Genomic DNA, 13,452 nt, shown 5'->3' with positions numbered 1-13,452 from the left:
GGCCTCTGGAGCCTCTGGGATGCAAGCTGAGAGATGAACAGGCTTGCTTTAAGGCGGACCAGAGAATGGGAAATCCACTACATTGCTAGCACACTAAATCACTATGAACCCAAATGGCAAAGGAGGGAAAGCAGGAGGGGGACCAGATTTCTGCCAAGGTGAAAGAAATGATATGTAAATGGCTTCGCCTGAAAATTGACTTGGAAATGCCCTAAGAGGTACGGACTGATAGAATAAACATCAACTAAAATGAAGTATAAAAAAATCAAAACAACTCTCCCTCCCCCAAACAGTCATCGTAACCACAAAACCCTGTTTTATTAACTGCCTCTACGATGTCCAAGTACAGAGGCTCCCTATCATCCCCACAGGCTCCAAACAAACCGCTTTAGGAAAGAATGTTTATACTCCCCAACTAGCAAATCCCTACCACTCTGTTCCTGCCCTCATTTTATAGCTTTCCGTTACATTCTGCAGTGACAAAAAACGTCCTTAATGTGTTGTTTTAAATATACCATTTAGTTGCAATACATGACTCAGCCCCCCCACAAAAAAACCTTCTTTTAATTTTAAAAAAATGCCTATGAGAACCATTTCCTTCTTTTTCCCCTAATTAAATAGAAGGCATTTCTGTTTATCTCTCCTCGAGTTCACCATCATACTCAAATTCCCAGGGAAATTAAAATTCACATTTTCCTCCTCACATAGACTTTTTTTAAAAAGGCAATACCACTTAAGTTCTTTAAAATCCCTCATAGTTTATCTTTTATTGCCTGACTGATTTGAAAGAGAGAGAAAGAAACATTCAGTTGCTGTTCTACTTATTTGTGAATTCATTGGTTGATCCCTGTATGTGCCCTGACTGGGGATTGAACCTGCAACCTTGGAGTATCTGTATGATGCTCTAATTGAATTGAGCTACCTGGCCAGGGCCCACCTTCAGTTCAGTTATTGTTTCCCTTTCTTTGTTTGGTGGGTACACTCTAACTCAAACACATGTAAACAATACCCTTCTCAAGGTGCAATAAAGTATCTTATTAAAGAATAACTCCCACGTGACTACAGGCTTTGCTACTGCACACTGTTTATACATCTTTATTGCCTTAGAGTCCATCAATCTTAAACCACATTTAACATTAGGAATGCTTTTTTTATGGTAACCTGGCACATTAGTATAAAGGTGTGGCCTGCACTCCAGTTTGTTTTAGGCTTTCGCAACCTACAGACATATACCAAACGGTGAACTAACAGTTTATGAATCAGCATCAGATGAGACGGTAAAGAAACAGAAAAATGGTGTATTCATATGTATGAGTAGTAAGGGTGGGGAAATGACAGCGAAACCCAAAGGAAAATTCAGCTGTGTCTGAGCTTTAAGTTTTGTCCTCTCAAACTAACCACCACAACAACAACACATGCATTTAGAATAAGTCATGTAAGCCAAATACTAACAGGAAGGAAGATTTCTATAACTACCAACCAAAAATTCAGACATGAACCATATATCATGGTTCAAGCAAACGACTTCACACCCTGGGATGTTAATTCATTTGAGGCCAAGTACAGTTGGTGTCGCCCTCTTCTCCAGTGAGATTTCTAGGTCAGAAATACTCAGAGAAACAAGAGACCCAGCTCTGGATGGAATGGCTCACTGGACTGAGTGCCAGCCTGAGAACTGAAAGGTTGCCAGTTCGATTCCTAGTCAGGGCACATCCCTGGGTTGCAGGTCAGGTCCCCACTTGGGGCTGGGTGAGAGGCAACCTATCGATGTATCTCTGGCACATCGATGTTTCTCTCCCTCTCTTTCTCTCTCCCTTCCCTCTCTCTAAAAATGAATAAATAAAATATTTTAAAAACAGTGAAAAGGAAAGAAACATTAAAAAAAGAGAGAGAGCGAGACCCAACACAGAACAGGAAGAAAAACACTATTGCTTCCTCCCAAACCCGTGATTCCTAAATCAGAACAAAATTCCCGGAACTTAAGTAATCTACATTTTCCATGATTTCAAAAAGAAAACAAAAGTATCCATTGTGCTTTCAGTTTTTGAGTAAAAAATGTACATGTTTCTAAATAGTCCAGACAGAGATGAGAAGCAAAGAGTAATCAGGAGAGCTCAGAGGACAATTCTTTCCAAGTCCCATTCTTTGCTCTCGTCCCATCTTTACATAAGGAGAGCAAAACCGGTCAATTACAACTAACCCCAAACACCAAAAAGAAGTCATTTATATAGAAAAATCTGGGAGGGGTGGGGGAGGGACGGGAAGGCAGAAATCTGTACTTGAACAACAACAACAAAAAATGTTAAAAAGAAAAAAGAAAAATCTTGGTATGGGCTGGAATAATGCCACCGATATAAATACAGTACTACACCAAACTCCAACCCCAGGCCAATCAATAGTAGATGTTATGCACTCATATAATAAACATACAGTGGTGTCTTTGTTCTTACCTATGACTGTCCTCAAGGCTCACAGAACACAAGCCACCTCTCCTGCTGGAAGCGTCACACTGGGCTAGTGTTACACTGGCGCTGCTGGGAACCGACCCTGGGGCTTCTGGCCTGTCTTCGCCTTTCCTGTGGGGAAATGCTGCCCGCACACCCCTCTGATGGTCCACCAGCAAGTTTTAACACAACTGAGGAGGAATGCACCCGACCGGTGTTTGTACTGATGATTCACTTCAGTGACAGCCAGAAACAAATGCTCGTTGGTGGAAAAGGAGTTGAGTCAAGCTCCACCCCTACCGTCAGGTTGAGTAACCCCACCCAAGCTCCGTAGGGAGCCGAAAGGGCCACGCCTGCAGCAACGTCGTAACCTGCAGCATTGCTTCTGTAAGTGACAGCTCTCGATCGGTACAAAGATAAATGGTGGACAGACCTAACAGGACAGGCCATCACCCGAGTGCACATGGTTTTGTAAGTAACTGTAGCTCGGGGCTGGGCTGTTTGCTTCTTTAAAGCTGGATGGAGGTTTCCGGGGAGAGAGGCACTCGGTCGGGTCTGACCTTCACCCGTCAGGGGGAACTCGGCTTCTCTCCATTCCCTGCATTTGAGGACCTAGACGGGGTGGAGAGGATGATACAACCCGCTGGCCCCAAAAGAACTTAAAGTCTGGAAGGGGGGAAAGGCTGATAATGAAAACGAAGATGCAAACTACAACACCAGACTGAACTGATGGGGGATTTATGTCACACGAAAGACAGCACAGCCCCACAAATCTGCCATCTCCGGGGTGCAAGCCATTTTCAGATGTGGGTGTCCTCAGGCATAGATCAAGGGCCCTGAGGCCCGTTGTGGGGGTCCAGTTTACGGAGCTGACCACCCTTGATTCTCCCAGGGCCAAGTTCAACGTGTGCTCTTCCTCTGGCTTGTGACCGGCACTAACCCGCGCCTCTTTGATCTTGCCTGGAGTGAGTCAGGCCCCACTCCACAACCCCAGCAGGTGTGGCTGAAACGGGAAGTGTTCCCACTTACGGCAAAAAGCTAACTTTCCACGTGAGCTCCAGTGTGGCGGTGTGCTCGCTCATGCGGTGTTCCTGGCATGTCAGCTGAGAAACTCTAAACTAGACTTTCGAGTTCCCACGGGCAGGCTGGACAATAGGCTGGGATTCCCAGAGGTGCTGGGATGACAAACCTCACCAGCGGAGCCCGTGATCTGGTGGCTGGGAGGGTCAGTGACGTCTTGGTGGAGGAAGTCGGCACTGGGTCACTACTAGAAACCCTGTCATTCCCAAATAACCCTCAGGGACAAACCGTTCCTCCCAGGCTGGCGGTTCCAACCATTTTCAGCGGGACTCTCCAAACAAGAATACCGTGAGCTTTAGCAGTCAGTAGGTGAGGACACAAGTGCTAAACGATCTAAATGTAAGAGCAGAAGCCCCATCTTCCTTGACTATTACCTAAAGCTATAGATTATGCTATTTCACACTCGCACACTGGCTGGGGGTTAAAAAAGATAAGAACCACAACACACTATCGGAAAATATATCTAAACAGGCTGAATAAGTCATTTAATAACTTGCCTGTTGCTCTTAAGAGATAAAACACACCTAGACTTCACATTAAATATGCCCCAACTGGATATTTAATCCAGCACGGTTAGGGGCTGAACCGTGTCCCCTCCCAATTCTTATGTTGAAGTCCTAACCCCCAGTATTTTAAAATGTGGCTTTACTTGGAGACAGAGGTTTTAAAGAGGTAACTGAGTTAAAATGAGGCCACTAAAGGGGGCTTGGACACGGACAGGTACAGTGGACGACCTTGGACACGTGAGGAGACAGGGAGAAGACGGCCACGTGCAAACCAAGGAGAGAGGCCTCAGAAGAAATCAACCCTGCGAATACTTTCTTTGCATATTCTAGCCTCCAGAATGTGAGCAAATTTCTGATTTTTAAGTCACTTATCTGTGGCCCTTTGTTATGGTTGCCCTAGCAAACTACTACACTAATTAAAAGATCGTTTCATTCTAAGTATTAATATAAAAATAAAGACAAGAGTTCAGATTTCTGATTGATAATCATTCCCCTGCAAACATTTCATTTTATTATGCCCTCCCCCCAATGTCCACTGTGCTGCCTTGAAAAATGCATAGAAAAACCTTATTCTGGAAAAAGGAAAAAGCCCACACTTGACCTTGCCAATTACCACTTTGCTGCCATCATTAACGATCAAACTTACTGACCAAGTGGTGTCCATCCACCTGCCCAGGAACCACATGTTTCTCCCCAGCTCACGGAAACCAGCTTCTGCCCCACCTCCACTGAAGTGCAACCTGACGTAGTCAACAACAGTCTTAACACTGAATAAGGAATACTAGCAATGGCAGGAATAGCAGAAGCCCTACTTCAAGTCCCTCTATCTAGAGGAAATTAGGACCCGGCCCAGGCAGCACCATGATCTAGGAACAGATGCTAAAGTAGATTCGACACAGATACTCGGTCCCAATGTAGTGCTACTTTTCCTGCTCCCAGTGCACTAGTAACTGGGGATATCCTGAAAGCTCTCCGATCCAATAGAGTCAAAAATGAGAAGGGCCGTTCCACAAAGCAGCTGCCGTGACAAGAGACAAGAACGCAGACACTGGATAACCGATGGAATATAGCCGAGGTCTGAGAGTAGGTGTAAAAGAGGCTTTCTTAACCTGGGCTCTGCTGAAATGGGGGGCTGCTAGTTCTTGGCTGGGGCAGGGAGGAGGGGCTGTTCTGTGTGTTATTGTACGATGTTTAGCAGTGTCCCTGGCCTCTACCCACTAGAGAGTAGCTCTCCTCAGGGATGAGAACCAAAAAATATCTCCAGACATTGCTAAATACCCCCGGGAGGCAAAGATGCCCCAGTTGAGAACCGCTGGACTTTGTGCAGAATGATGTCACTGGTGGCCTTGGAGAAAGGGGGGAAGCCGCTTCTGAGGCAATCTGGGAGAAAGGTCAGTTGCTGTCGCAGACAGGTCAGGAACTAGGTAGAGGGAAGGGCAGTTTACAATATTGCCCCAACTGAAGGCTGTTGTTTTGTTCTGCTTTTCCAGTGACATAGAAGACAACGTCACAGGCTGAGAGTGGGACAGGGATTAGAGACTGAGTCAAGAAAATCACAGCCTGGAACGAGCAGAAGGAAGCAGAGCGGGGTGAGTCCAGGAAGCTGAGCGCAGGGAAGCCTGAGGCAGAGAGTGCCAGAAACTCAGAGCGCCCCCAGCAGGTGGGACACTGCAGCTGCCCCCACAAGTCAGAGGGCCCAGGAGGAAGGTGGAGAGGCCGGCTGGATACAGACACACAGGTGCCAGACACAGAGGTGCTGTAGTTTCCAAGGTCACAGAGGTTAAAGTTCACAGAAACTGAAAACAAGGAAACCTGCTAAGGGATGTGTCGCAATAGAATAAAGGTGAAGAAAGCCTTTAAAAAGGGCATCGTTGAGAAGGAAATAAATAGTCTATAGACAGTCTAGAGGTCTAAACACAGCCATCCCCTTTATTTAATAATTGTAGTCCAAGGAATCTTTCCTCAGGAAATAATCAGTGATATAGCTGAGCAATACAAACTAAGACATTCCTTACAAAAACAAAAGACACTGTATGACCAACCAGAGAGACAGTGACAGGCATCCGTCATTTATGTCCATGTCCTCAAGGAGTATTTTAAAACACGGGAAAACATTCACAATACACTGTGAAGAATCGCGAACTCGAAGACTACATGTAACAGAACCCAATTTTAAAATTTTACATATTTCTATGTATACATTTTTAGAGCTTGTGCGTCTTACTCCCCATCAAGGCAACAGCAGACATAATGAGATTACCAAAATAAAAATAAACGTCATAAGGAAATGGGGTTAGAGTCTTGGAGAAGAAGGCACGAGAGAAAGCTGGTCGGAGAGGAAAGGAGGGTAACACACAGCCAGGGTAGTCGAGGGCCAAGGCCTACGGAAAGGCTGAAGGGGAGGTTTCCAAGGTAATACGGCCCCGTCCTTTGATGGGCAGGAAGGTACAGGTGTCTGAAGGCAGACCCTTCAGTCTCACAACGTGGGCAGGATGCAGTTAGCAGAGGGGGAGGAAGGGCTAGTAGGCTTTCTTGGAACTCCCTGCAATTCTTACCGGTGAGGGAGGCTGCAGAAGGCACACCTACGAGTGATTGGAGTGGGTCTGCCAGAAGTGAGCTATGAGGAAAAGCTGCTTCCATTCTCACTTACATGCCTTGAGGATTTTTTTCTTCCAAATTCAAATTTCAAAATAATGCTAAAAATTCACAGCGATTCCTTAATTCTACATTACTGACCATTAAAAGCCCATCTTGTGAGTATTTACCCCACTTACAAAATTGGGATGGCCTGTAAGGTGGGATTTTATGAGACACTGCAAAGGGTCACATGAGGTCAGTATGTCCCAACGGAAAGCAGAGGAAAGGTATAAAAGGTAATTAAATTTGAAGACATAACCAAAGGGAGTAAGAAAAGTGTTGAGCTGCCTTCATTCAAATTAAGATCTTAACACAAAATCTGAACTTCAGAATAGTATCTCAAAGACTTGTCAGTGTTTGTACGTTGTTTGCTTTTGTTTTTAATCTTGGTAGGATTTGTCAGTTACTTAGATCATCTTGAGATTTTTTTTTCCTTCAAAAGTCATCATGAATTTACCCATAATCTGCAGCCTTCAAAAATCATGCTTCTAGAAATATCACAAGTTATCATAAAATGGGCACCACAAAATAATGGCTAAAAGGTATCACTCTAAATAAGATGATAGTCTTATCCAGATACATAAGCTACTTCCATATACATATATGAATGTAGGCAAAGGACCAGAAGGACGTAACATAGGAACCAATTACTCCCTCTCTGTCTGGCTATTTGGATTACAGGTCGATCACTGGTTGATGGTTCGTCTTTTCCGATGTCTAATTCCTCTATCATGAGAAAAACACCACCATTTGAAAATTACTAAGAAAGCATTGTCACTTATTTGAAAAAAGCGAGTAACCAAATGAAGAACCCACATGCTGGTGGTGGTGACGGGACCCAGGTTTCTCTGTTTTGTTCAAAACCAGCTACAGTAGAAGAGAAACGAGGACACTGGCAGAGGGAGGAATAAATTGAACAAAACAAAGATGACATAACACAGGAAAAAACCCTTACATAACACAGGCGAGGTCTGCTGATCGTAGCACGAAGTCTTGAGTGTCCTTACAAGGTCATGCATCCAACCCTCCTATCATGGGTCTGCCCCTTCTTCCGACGCCTTACAACAAAGGGTAACGTGTAATGTACATGTCTCGCCGGTTAACACCTGTGACGTTATCAAAACATCTGAAAAGGAAATTTTCTCACCAAGAAGGGGGAAGGTCTCTTGAATCTTTAAACATCAGTCAGTACACATAATCGCATGCACCTACTCTTCTCGAGACACCAACCAAGACCCAGTGACGAGCATCGTCAACCGTTTATAACTGACAGCCCCCAGACAGTTCCCCAATTTCAGAAATGGCTGTGTTCCTGACCTTCAATATTTTAGGGCACTTACTCAGGGTCCTGAGCACACTGTCACGTGGAAGAACCACCTCAGTTCTTGTGATCCTGCCCAGTCCCTTTGGCGGTGCCCAAGCCTGACCTCTCCCTTCAGGCCTGTCCTCATTTTCCATCATCTCCTTCACGTTGTCCACTTGGAGATCTTGGAGACCTAACACCGGCTTCTGATTCTGCCTCCGCACCTGCTCCCCAGCTAACCCCCACTGTTTAAGTGGGAATTTCCTCTGTCCAGTTCCTCTCTTTATTCCTTATACATCCAGTCTATCAATAGGCCCAAAGTACTGAATGACCGACCGACGGACTGACGGACCTACCGACCGACCAACCAACCTACAAACAAAAAACCCAACTACACTCTTTTCTCCATCCTGGACGTCACCATCCAGGTGTGCACCATCCTCCCTGACACATGCCAGGGCAACAGCCTCTGGGACAGACACTCTCACCTGCAACAGCAGTCACACCAAGCCACTCCTTTTCTGGCAACTCTCTGCTGGTTTTCCACAACCTGAAGCACAAAATGCAAATTCCTCCAGGCAGCCCACACAGCCCAGGCTCCTCCTCCTGCTGGCTCTGCTCCTCTCAGCTTCTCCCCATCCCACTGGCTCCTCCTCCTCAAACCTCTGAACTCACAGCCACAGGAGTGCCTGGCATCACACTGGCTGGGCCTTTTTCTGAAGGCATCGCCCCCAGACCTTCTTTAGGTGGCTCTCCTGAGGTGAGGCCGTAAGTTTCCTCATGCTGATGGGAACATCAACTGGTACCGCACTTTAGGAAAGCAAATTGGTAATATGCCCCCAGAGTATTTAAATCCTAATAATCCTGGATTTCGGAATCCCATTTCCAGGGAGGTATCATAAAAACATAATCCAACTTTCTTTTTATATCCTTACCTGAGGACATATTGTTTTTTCATTGCTTTTATAGAGAGATAGGAAGGGAAAAAGAGACACATCGATGTGCGAGAGAAGCATCAATCAGATGCCATCCACATGCACACAGACAGGGATTGAACCCGCAACCCAGGTGCGTGCCCTGACTGGGAATCGAACTCACAACCTCTTGGTTATGGGATGACACTCAAACCAACTGAGCCACACGGGCCGGGGCGATCCAACTTAAAAAAAATTACACAGTCACTGCACCTTGGCTCTCTAATAGCAAACACTGGAAATTTGAACAGAAGAGAAGTAAATAAGATATTGTGCACTGAGAAGATGGAATGCTGCAGGGCACAGGTTAGACTGTTAACTGACATTAGGGTGCACATCATGTAAAAATACACATTCCCCACCAGAGGACAACTAAGAGGAAAACGCCAAAGAGGAAGAGTGATTCTCTTTCTGCTGCTGATAGCTTTTTCCTTATAACTTTTTCCTGATTTAAAACACTATGTATGTGTAACTTTCATAGTTGAAGGGGGAAACTCCCTTCTTATATTTAACATAAATATCAATATACTCGTATAATGCCATAGTAGTTGTTAGCTTTTCAAGATACCATAGGAAAGGCATATTTAAAAGCCCAATGTTTACGTTTAAAGCTTCTATACAAAAAAGAACAGTAAGTTAAATGAGAAAACACTATTTACAAAGAAGTCTTACAAATCAATAAATTCGCAACTCCAAGGAAGAATGGACAAAGGGTGTGAATCGGCACTTCAGAAAAGAGAAAATACAAATATATGAAGAGATTCTCAGCCCCACTGATTAAAGGCATAAAATGTGATATTTTTACCTTCCATAATGGCAAAGATTAAAAGACTGACAAAATGGAGTAGCGCACAGCATGGGAACAACGGCTACTTGACCAGCAGAACCTAGCGTAACACTCAGGAGGGCGATTCCCCAATATCGATGACCATTGTACATGCTGATGTCCTTTCATCCAGGAACTCAACTGTAGGAATTCGCCTACAGAAACACCTGCACGTAGATATGTCCATAAACGCCACCGAGCTTTTGAAACATTGTGGCAGAGACACAGTAGGTATATTACTCTTCAGGAGGAAAACACCATGTTGCAATCTAGCACGTCTACCATGATGCCTTTTTTGAAGTCGGCAGCGGCTAACTTGGATGAAATTCTTACTACAGGAATACATTTTCACCGCACTTTGCTTTTCTGTGCTTCACAGATGTTGAGGTGTTTACAAATGGAAGGCAAGACCCTCCACCAGCCCAACGATCCTGACTCGCTTTACTGTGGTGGTCGGGCACTGAACCAGCAATGTCTCCGAGGTCTGCCCGTACCTGGCAGCTGCTGTTCTAGGCCCTCTGAGAGCATCACCTACTTTAATCTTCACCACAGCCCCATGGACAGGCACTGCTGCACAGGTGAGGAAACCGAGGCTTAGAGAAGTTTATATTCACACAGCCCTCTGAGTGCCCCTCTCCACCGCGCCTCTGCCCTCCAGACTAAACACCACACCCATCAAATCCTGGGAAAGTGGGAAAGACTATCATCAGTGAACAGACATGGGATGGGGTGGATGGACGGAAAACCAAAACCAGAGCCCCTGCGCAGGCAGGGGAGAACCACTGTAGGAGCGGAAGTATTCTCTAGGTGCCAGAAGTTCAAGTCAAGTGATACAAGGGGCTGGGGAGACGTGGGGGCAACAATCAGGATGCTTAATCAGGAAACGTCACTTCCTCTAGCTTTTCGTATTGCTACTTTCATCATGCAGGTGAAAGTGGAAGTGTGGTCTGAAGACTGGAAGTACAGGTATCCAAAGACAGCCAGGAGGGACATGCAGGAGTCACATGGAAGGCCACTGCTGGCCCAGCCCAGCCCTTACCTGTGGCTGCAACCTGACAAGCTCAGTGACAGGTTCCGCTGGTGAGAAAGGGGAAAACAGGAGTCACCAAAATAAAGACCAGACGTGACCAAGGATCGCCAAATGTGAAAAGACCAGGCCATGAAAGGGGGGGCATGGGCTCGCAAGGGGAGTGTGAAAACAGAGTTGGAAAGAGAATTTTAAATATGCATAATGAATACCTTCATAAAACCTGGGAGGATTATCGGGGCATCAAAACAAGCACAGGCCGGCCTGCGGAAGGAAAGGAGGAGAGAGGTCTAAGAGAAGGAGCCCAAACCACAGGGCCGCACAGCTGCCTCCACAGGAAACACAGGGAGTGTGGTTAACACCAAGAGGGCTTTCACATTTGGGGTGGGAGGAAGAGGAGGCGGCTTAGGTACCGTCCACCCCATCATGCATGTCAAGCCCTCCTCCACCCGTCTGAATTTAGAGAGCGAGTGCTTTCATCTTTTTCTGCGTGCTCCCAGATTCACACACGTGGGCAAATCCAGGGAGACTGGCTCTTTGTTTCACACTGGACGTTACACACTTTCCTGCACCTTACTGCTCACTGCAACAGATCTCTGACTCCTTGTGTTCAGTGGCTCCATAAGGACACACGGCACAAATATGCTACACCTTAGCCACTTTTCAACGGGTGGGCATTTGGATTTTCAGTATTTTGTCACTATAATGGTGAACAGAAACGGGATGACTTTGTGCACAGACACACTTATTTCTAAAAGACAGATGTCCAGGAGAAAGGCTGCTTGGTGAAAAGGTACATTAATTTTTAATTTTAATATGCATCGCCACATTAAAATTAAATGTGAAAATGTGATGAAAATCCACATTTTCATCAGTATTATTAGAGCACTGTTTCTAGTACATGGTTGGTCCATGCTCCTCTATCTTTCCCACTCTGGTGGGTTTTAAGTAATGTCTCGTCGTTGTTTTAATCTGCATGTTCCTAGCAAATGAGAAGGATTTTTCATAGGTTTGCTGGCTGTCTGCACTTACTCTCAGTTGAGTTGCATATTTTGTCTGAGCCATGTTTTTCTTGCCAATTTGTAAGTTATTAACCTTATAGAACCTAACACCTTGTCTATTATACATTTTCTAAGTACCCCCCCCCCAAAGTGCCACTGTCCCTCACCCCTAGGAGTATCCCAGTCATTTCTTGTATTGTCTGGCGAATTTGAATTGCTTGTTCACATTGGAAGATTCTGGGATTTATTTCTGACTATAATGTAAGACAGAGGTCCGCCCCCTGCCCACTGCTTGTAGAGTTGGTTAGGCTAATATCATCCAACAAATAATGCAGTATTTTCTCAACAGTACTGAACGGATCATCTTATTGTATATTAGCTACCCTTAATGAAACACAGTCCTGGATTCTCTGTTCTGTCCTACTGAACTACTTATGGAATCCTTCATCAAACACCACATTTGTTAGCATACTGTGATCACTTGCAAGCCAGATCTGCCCTCCCTGGTTTTCTTTTCCTTATTTGCGTGGCTCTTCTCGAGTGTTATGCACTTATTCTTGTATATAAACTTCAGGATGACTTTATTCAGTTCAAAAGAGACAACGAGAAAACCTACCACTTTGGAAATTCAAAATGGAATTGCAATAAATAATTTTGGAAAACCCTATATATGTTATATTTTTGAATTTCATATCTTTCACTAAAAAGGACACAGGTCCCATACTTGTTTGATTTTTTTTTTCCTTAGGGCATTCGCTGTGTTGAGAAAAGGACTATTTAACCTCCATTTCTAGGTGCTCATTGTCAAAACAAAGAAAAGATGATAATTTCTAGAGACTTCTTTTTCATCTAGCTACCTTGACAAATTTTCTTATGAATTTTAGATTCTTTTTTGTGAGAGTCTCTTGGTTTTCCTAGACAAACATTTCACTGTCTTACTGCGTGCTCTAGAGCCTTGAAGACAATGTTAAATAATTATAAAAGAAGACATCCTTGTATACTTCTTATTTATAATTGAAATAATTTTAGTGGTTTGCCTTTCAGGAAATGTGTGGTCAGGGTGATTTTTTTTTTGGTACTATATAGCCTTTTCATGTTTAAGTGATTTATTTTTACTCCTAGTTTGCTTTTTTTAGATTGCAATGCATTAGGATTGGCTGCTTAACTTTACCCAATGGCTATCCAGCCTCTGTGGGCTGCCAGAAACGGTCCTCCCTTAGTATGCTGGGGCAGAGCAACGGATGACGGTGATGAAATTTTCTGACAGCGAACCATCCTCGTATCACTAGAACAGACTATTCATTTTAGTGCATTGGCGTTTTGATGCACTCAAGAGTACACCTGTTAGGGAGTTATTGTAAGTTTTTGCATTGACTTTCATAATTAATATTGGTCTATACTTTTCTTTAAAACTTATCAGGTACTAAAACTATGCTAGTTTTATAAAATGAACTAGAAAACTCTTCATCTTTTACCATGTCCTAGAACAGTACAAATAACACTGTTTCTTTAAAGGTTAAATCTTCTGTTTTTTAAAGGCTGGATAAAACTCAGCTGGAATCCCACGGGCTCCTGGTGCCATTTTCAATGGTGACTTTTAATCACATTTCCTACCTCTTCTACAGTAATTGGCCTTTTCAAGGTTTCCATGCTT

General features: G+C 44.4%; 1 protein-coding gene across 4 annotated transcripts in view; it reads right to left on the bottom strand.

The window, feature by feature from the left end:
* NEDD4L (NEDD4 like E3 ubiquitin protein ligase) overlaps positions 1-13,452 on the bottom strand; it is a 292,637-nt gene that overhangs the window by 157,431 nt on the left and 121,754 nt on the right. Inside the window, exon 1 of one of the 4 annotated variants that reach the window (XM_024580556.3) lies at positions 2,451-2,616. The exons of the other annotated variants lie outside the window; for them this stretch is intronic. The gene's annotated coding sequence lies outside the window, so the exon portion shown is untranslated. Of the gene's footprint in view, positions 1-2,450; positions 2,617-13,452 lie in introns of those variants that run through there. 4 annotated transcript variants of the gene reach the window in all.

This window comes from Desmodus rotundus, chromosome 10 (assembly GCF_022682495.2).
Source record: "Desmodus rotundus isolate HL8 chromosome 10, HLdesRot8A.1, whole genome shotgun sequence".
NCBI lineage: Eukaryota > Metazoa > Chordata > Mammalia > Chiroptera > Phyllostomidae > Desmodus > Desmodus rotundus.
The sequence above is the reverse complement of the archived record's forward strand: the minus strand, read 5'-3'. Positions and strand labels throughout refer to the sequence as shown.